The sequence below is a fragment of the Lissotriton helveticus genome, chromosome 2_1 (assembly GCF_964261635.1).
Source record: "Lissotriton helveticus chromosome 2_1, aLisHel1.1, whole genome shotgun sequence".
NCBI classification, from domain to species: Eukaryota; Metazoa; Chordata; class Amphibia; order Caudata; family Salamandridae; genus Lissotriton; species Lissotriton helveticus.
The window spans coordinates 80,310,278-80,317,555 of NC_136059.1; the positions used below are offsets into that span (position 1 = coordinate 80,310,278).

The 7,278-nt window shown below is 51.1% G+C and overlaps 1 protein-coding gene across 1 annotated transcript in view; it reads right to left on the reverse strand.

Annotated features, from left to right (window-relative positions):
• Positions 1-7,278, reverse strand: part of LOC144817730 (uncharacterized) — a 402,155-nt gene that overhangs the window by 50,332 nt on the left and 344,545 nt on the right. The gene's annotated exons all lie outside the window — the stretch shown is intronic.

The following is a 7,278-nucleotide window of genomic DNA, read 5'->3' on the forward strand; positions in this document are numbered from 1 at the left end:
ATAACCACGCGTGATCGTCCCCACAAATTCATTAGCACGCATATGGCTTTACCATGCATGCCTTTACCATGCACGCTTTTACAACTAGTATACATTTACCACACATGATAAAGGCATAAGCATGATAATGGCTTTGTGGGGACGGACACGCATTGTAATGGGTGTGGCTTACGTGCTTCAAATTAGTTTTTAGGTATGCGTGTGACCAAGTCTGATAACATCAGAGGCCAAGGACAAACACCGTGGTGTCTGTGGCAGGAAATCTCATCGATCACAGAGAAGATAGAAAGTAGCGGGTATAATAAAAATAATGGAGGAAAACTACTAAACTGGCGGTGGACGGAGTATGTAATCAACATTTGGCGCCTCGGCAATACGTTTCAAATAAATATAGATAGAATATGATTATTAATATATTACAAAAGTATAGCAGCGCATGACACACACGGCCCGGGAAAAGAAAGCGGCAAATGTAATACCTGAAATGAGGACAGCTTTGCTTGGCGAACTTGAAGAATAAGAAAGAAACATGGGCTTGGAAACGAGGCTGCGCATGCATAGAGTACAACTGGTGCACAAAAAAAACGGAAAGTTTCACATACTATCATATAAATATAGCTCTTTTTTTCACCAGTAACGTTAGTTCTCAAAAAGAACTGGTTTTTTTTAGCCCCAATTCCCCACACGATCCCAGACGGCTCCCCGCGTCCTTCGAGAGCCGGCATTGCTTTGTCAGAGAGAGGAGCTTACATGCTGCTCTCTCTTCAACAAAAAGCAATCTGCTTTCCTACTTGAAAGAGAGAGCAGATTAACTTGCTCTCTCTTTCAAATAGGAAAGCGGTTTGCTGTGGTAAAGAGGGAGCCGCGACGCTCCCGCCCTACAATAGCAAACAGCATTGTCCCGGGGGTAGGCACCCCGAGACACTGCAAGAGCCAGCCCTGGGAGGTGGTGGTTCCCAGGACCATCAAGGGTTCCAGGAAAGGGGCCGCGTGACCCCCTCCCAACATTAAAAAGCCCCAGGGAGTGCAGGTCATTTTACATACTACTGCCCCAGGAAGGTGGCGGTCCCCTGGACGTGTACGGGGGGAGAGGTAGGGGGAGCTGAAAACATACTTTAAAAAAAAACATATTTTAAACAAAAAAGCCCCGAGGGGGTGGCGGTCCCCGGGGCTGCGGGGGGAGGAGGGCCGGGAGCCCCCCGCATACTTCAAAATAAAACCCCAGGGGGTGGCTTTCCCCGGGTCTCAGAGGGCCTTACAAGGCCCCCATTATGGAAAAAAATGCCCCTGGGATTTGGCCCCCCCGGGGGCTAATTAAGAATAAAACGGACTTCTATTTTTTTTCCTTTTCCACCATGTATGCGTAAGATACGCGTACCCCACAATTTTTTTATTTAAAAAAAAAATGTTGGGCCTAAAGATCCATGTGAGACCCCCTGAGCAGGCCTAGAGGGTCAGGATGTTTCTACCCTGCCCCCTTTCCTTATTTTTCAACTTTGTTTTACTGTTTTCTTGTGACTTGGTTCTACCGAGGCACAAGATGGCTGCCAACACTTCCTGGAGTGTTGACAGACAGTTGACATGACCGTCCTGAGCCTCTCAAAAGCGGTCGCTCCCCTCGCTGCTCCCTGCTCATCCGCACCTGGTATCGTAGCGCTCTGATTGCCACGCATTGCACGCATTGCTCACACTGCTATAATTTGTTTGTGTCATAGTAGCGCTTATTGCCAGACTTGCTCGCACTGCTGAATATTATATCATCGTAGCGCTTTAGTATCAAACCGTGATTTGTTATTTACTGTACCTTCGTTATTTGCTGTGCCACTCGCTTTGCCTGCTCTGAGAATTGTTGCCTTACTGTGCTGCCCATTTCATAGCGCTTAATTCAGATCGTGCCCCAATCTCGCCCTGTTTCGTTTTTGGCTTGCTGACATTTTGTTGTTTGTTATTGTGCCTCCCTGCTCGGCTCTCCACCCCGCTCCCGCCTCCCAGCTGCTCCTCCCTCCCACAGAGAGTGTAGGCTCTATCTTTCCAGCATTAGCGCTGTGACCGTCCTGAGCCTCTCAAAAGCGGTCGCTCCTCTCGCTGCTCCCTGCTCATCCGCACCTGGTATCGTAGCGCTCTGATTGCCACGCATTGCACGCATTGCTCACACTGCTATAATTTGTTTGTGTCATAGTAGCGCTTATTGCCAGACTTGCTCGCACTGCTGAATATTATATCATCGAGAAGTGTGGCTCAATGGTTAGAGCGGCAGACCCTGATGCAGAGGTCTAGCCCTGGACCAGGGTTCAATTCCCCGCCTCGGCGGGTCTTGGGCTCAAAAAATCCATGGACCTGATAATTCTCGCCTCGGTGCCTATTCCAATCATGGGTCCCACTCTGCAACTCTGGGCAATAGCTTGCTTAATCTCCACAACGGCCCCAACAACGCTAAGGATGCCTGGCCTCCACCTTGGGGGTGCCCAGGAGTGGACACCTCACAGGGAAAGCCAGGATGGGTTCCACAGCGGTATTCGTACAAGCGCCTTGAGACCCTTGCGGGTGAGTAGTGCGCTATACAAGTATCAATTTACATTTACAATTTATCAATTTACATCGTAGCGCTTTAGTATCAGACCGTGATTTGTTATTTACTGTACCTTCGTTATTTGCTGTGCCACTCGCTTTGCCTGCTCTGAGAATTGTTGCCTTATTGTGCTGCCCATTTCATAGCGCTTAATTCAGATCGTGCCCCAATCTCGCCCTGTTTCATTTTTGGCTTGCTGCCATTTTGTTGTTTGTTATTGTGCCTCCCTGCCCGGCTCTCCACCCCGCTCCCGCCTCCCAGCTGCTCCTCCCTCCCACAGAGAGTGTAGGCTCTACCTTTCCAGCATTAACGCTGTGACCGTCCTGAGCCTCTCAAAAGCGTTCGCTCCCCTCGCTGCTCCCTGCTCATCCGCACCTGGTATCGTAGCGCTCTGATTGCCATGCATTGCACGCATTGCTCACACTGCTATAATTTGTTTGTGTCATAGTAGCGCTTATTGCCAGACTTGCTCACACTGCTGAATATTATATCATCGTAGCGCTTTAGTATCAGACCGTGATTTGTTATTTACTGTACCTTTGTTATTTGCTGTGCCACTCGCTTTGCCTGCTCTGAGAATTGTTGCCTTATTGTGCTGCCCATTTCATAGCACTTAATTCAGATCGTGCCCCAATCTTGCCCTGTTTCGCTTTTGGCTTGCTGCCATTTTGTTGTTTGTTAGTGTGCCTCCCTGCCTGGCTCTCCACCCCACTCCCGCCTCCCAGCTGCTCCTCCCTCCCACAGAGAGTGTAGGCTCTACCTTTCCAGCATTAACGCTGTGACCGTCCTGAGCCTCTCAAAAGCGGTCGCTCCCCTCCCTGCTCCCTGCTCATCCGCACCTGGTATCATAGCGCTCTGATTGCCACGCATTGCACGCATTGCTCACACTGCTATAATTTGTTTGTGTCATAGTAGCGCTTATTGCCAGACTTGCTCGCACTGCTGAATATTATATCATCGTAGCGCTTTAGTATTAGACCGTGATTTGTTATTTACTGTACGTCTGTTATTTGCTGTGCCACTCCCTTTGCCTGCTCTGAGAATTGTTGCCTTACTGTGCTGCCCATTTCATAGCACTTAATTCAGATCGGGCCCCAATCTCGCCCTGTTTCGTTTTTGGCTTGCTGCCATTTTGTTGTTTGTTATTGTGCCTCCCTGCCCGGCTCTCCACCCCGCTCCCGCCTCCCAGCTGCTCCTCCCTCGCCCCACCCCCCTCCAATCTCCACTTATGACAGATGCTTTTGCGCGCAGCGAACGCGCCCCATGCGCGCCAAAGGCACGCCAAAGGTAAGCCCGTCTACGCTCGTCCGCGCCTGGACCGCGCCCAGTGCCATACCCCCTGTCCCCCGCAAAATTCACTCCGCCCGCATAACGTACAATGCCGCAACCCTTTCAGCCCTTAACCCTGGCCTCCCACCAAACTGCTACCAAGCCGCCCCAGGACACACCCATGGACCCTTCACCTGCCACTCCTGCAAGTTCGACTGCATCAAGACCCACACCAAACCCACAAACTCCAAACAGAGCTCCGACACTAACCACCTAAAGTGCATCCTGCTCAACACCCGCTCGGTCCACAGACACGCCATCGAACTCTGGAACCTTCTCGACACTACATCGCCGGATGTCGCCTTCCTTACAGAAACCTGGATGAACGCCTCATCAGCGCCCGACATCGCCATAGCCATCCTGGACGGCTTCAAGATCATCCGAAAGGACCGCATCAACCAAACAGGAGGAGGCATCGCCATCGTCCATAAGAACACCATCCGCATCACGACCAGTTCCGATGATTACCTCGCAACCGTCGAACACCTTCACTTCCAGATCCACACCGACCCCAAGACCACACTCAGAGGCACCCTCATCTACAGACCACCAGGACCCCGCACACAATTCAGCGAAGACATCACCGACTTCATCAGCCCACACGCCCTCCCCTCCGAGGACTACATTCTACTGGGAGACCTCAACTTCCACCTGGAAAAGAAAAACGACAGCAATACTACCACCCTTCTGGACAACATGGCCAACCTCGGACTCGAACAACTTGTCAATACCCCCACCCACCTTGCCGGACACACGCTCGACCCAATCTTCACCTCCAGCAAGCACATCTCCTTCAACCACACCACAGCTCTCCACTGGACTGACCACAGCTGCGTTCACTTCAACTACAAAAAGACCACGACCCACAACCCCCCACAACCTATTTCCCGAAGAAACTGGAACAAAATTACCACCGACCAGCTCTTCACATCGCTTCACCAAAACCCTCCCGCCAAATCATCGGACCCAAACCAAGCTGCCACCAACCTCACACAATGGATCACTCACAGCGCCGATGAACTAGCACCCTTGAAAAACAATCAAACCAAACAAGGTAGCAAAAAAGCCCCCTGGTTCAACGATGACCTTAAGAAATCCAAGAAGTTCTGTCGCTCCCTCGAAAAAGCCTGGAGAAAAAACCCAACCACTGACCACCTGACCACCTTCAAGAACGACACCCGCAAACACCACCAACTGATCCGATCCACCAAGAAATCAGCATTCAAGGATCGTCTTGACAACAACGCCCAAAACAGCAAGGAACTATTCAACATCGTCAAAGAATTTACCAACCTCACCGCCGGCACCAACGACATCACCCCCTCCCAAGACCTCTGCGACTCCCTAGCATCATTCTTCCACAACAAAATCGCCAACATACATCACAGCTTTGGAAACCAATCCGAAGACCAGTCCACTCCACCCACTTCCGAACCAAAACCGCCCTCTAACATCCTTTGTTACTGGAACCCAATCACCACTGAAGACGCCATCCGCCTGATGAACTCCATCCACTCGGGATCGCCAACCGACCCATGCCCCCACCACATTTTCAACAAAGCAGACTCCATTATCGCACCCCATCTCCGCGACGTCATCAACTGCTCCTTCAACTCCGCTACCTTCCCGGAAAGCTGGAAACATGCTGAACTCAGCGCCCTTCTAAAGAAACCCACAGCAGACCCCACTGAACTCAAGAACTACCGCCCCATCTCGCTCCTCCCATTCCCTGCCAAAGTCATTGAGAAAGCCGTCAACAATCAGCTCGCCGCCCACAAATCCCTCGACCCCTCACAGTCCAGCTGCCGAGCCAATCACAGCACCGAAACCGCCCTCATCGCAGCAACAGACGACATCCGAACCCTACTGGACAACGGAGAAACAGCTGCCCTCATCCTACTCGACCTCTCCGCAGCCTTCGACATAGTCTGTCATAGCACCCTCATACAACGCCTTAGAAACGTCGGAATACAAGGAAAAGCATTCGACTAGATCATCTCGTTCCTCGCCGGAAGAACCCAGAGAGTCCGCCTCCCCCCTTTTAGATCAGAGGCCACCGAAGTCATCTGCGGAGTACCACAAGGATCATCACTCAGTCCCACCCTCTTCAACATATACATGAGCCCCCTCGCAGCCATCGCACGCCAACACAACCTCAACATCATCTCCTACGCAGACGACACCCAGCTGATCCTCTCCCTCCCAAAGACCCAAACACCGCCAAAACAAACTTACACGAAGGAATGAAAGAAGTAGCCGAGTGGATGAAGAACAGCCGTTTAAAACTGAACTCGGACAAAACGGAAGTCCTCATCCTAGGTTTATCCCCTGCTGCCTGGGACGACTCATGGTGGCCACCGGCCCTGGGAAACGCACCCATACCTACGGACCACGCACGTAAACTAGGCTTCATCCTGGACTCCTCCCTCTCGATGACCAGACAAGTCAACGCCGTCTCATCATCATGCTTCAACATCCTACGTATGCTCAAAAAAATCTTCCGCTGGATCCCCACCGAAACAAGAAAGACGGTCACCCACGCACTGGTCACAAGCCGACTGAATTACGGAAACACCCTTTACGCCGGAACCACAGTCAAACTACAGAAAAAACTCCAACGCATCCAAAACGCCTCCGCCAGACTCATACTGGACATCCCCCGTCAAGCTCACATTTCCGGTCACCTGAAAGACCTCCACTGGCTCCCCGTCAACAAGAGAATAACATTCCGTCTCCTCACCCACGCACACAAAGCCCTCTACGACCTAGGACCCGAATGCCTCAACACACGACTGTCCTTCTACACCCCCACCCGCCAACTACGATCGTCCAATCAAGCCCTCGGCGCAATTCCGCGCATCCATAGATCCACCATGGGGGGAAGATCCTTCTCCTACTTAGTGGCCAAGACCTGGAATTCTCTCCCCACCCACCTCCGCCTTACACAGAACCACCTCTCCTTCAGAAAGCAACTAAAAACTTGGATATTCGATAAGTAAATTACCCCCCCCCCCAAGCGCCTTGAGACCCTCTGGGTGAGTAGTGCGCTATACAAATTTTCGAACTTGAACTTGAACTTGAACATCCAATCAGCATGCAGCTCGTGCTCGTAATTGTACGGATTTCCGTACGCGTGCAGTACTTCGTCTCTAGATATCACTATCATTTTACTTTTGATTTTCTCAGGAACTACAGAACGGATTTACACAATTTAACAAAAAGCACAATCTGCGAACCAAACTCTACCTGTCTGCGAAATTTGGTGTCATTCCGTTCAGCCGTTCGGGCTGTAGCCCTGGCTAAAGGTCCCTATGGAAAATTGCATGGGGAAAACATGTTTTAGGACCCCCCTTTTTTCTCAGCCCCCACTTGACGAATCA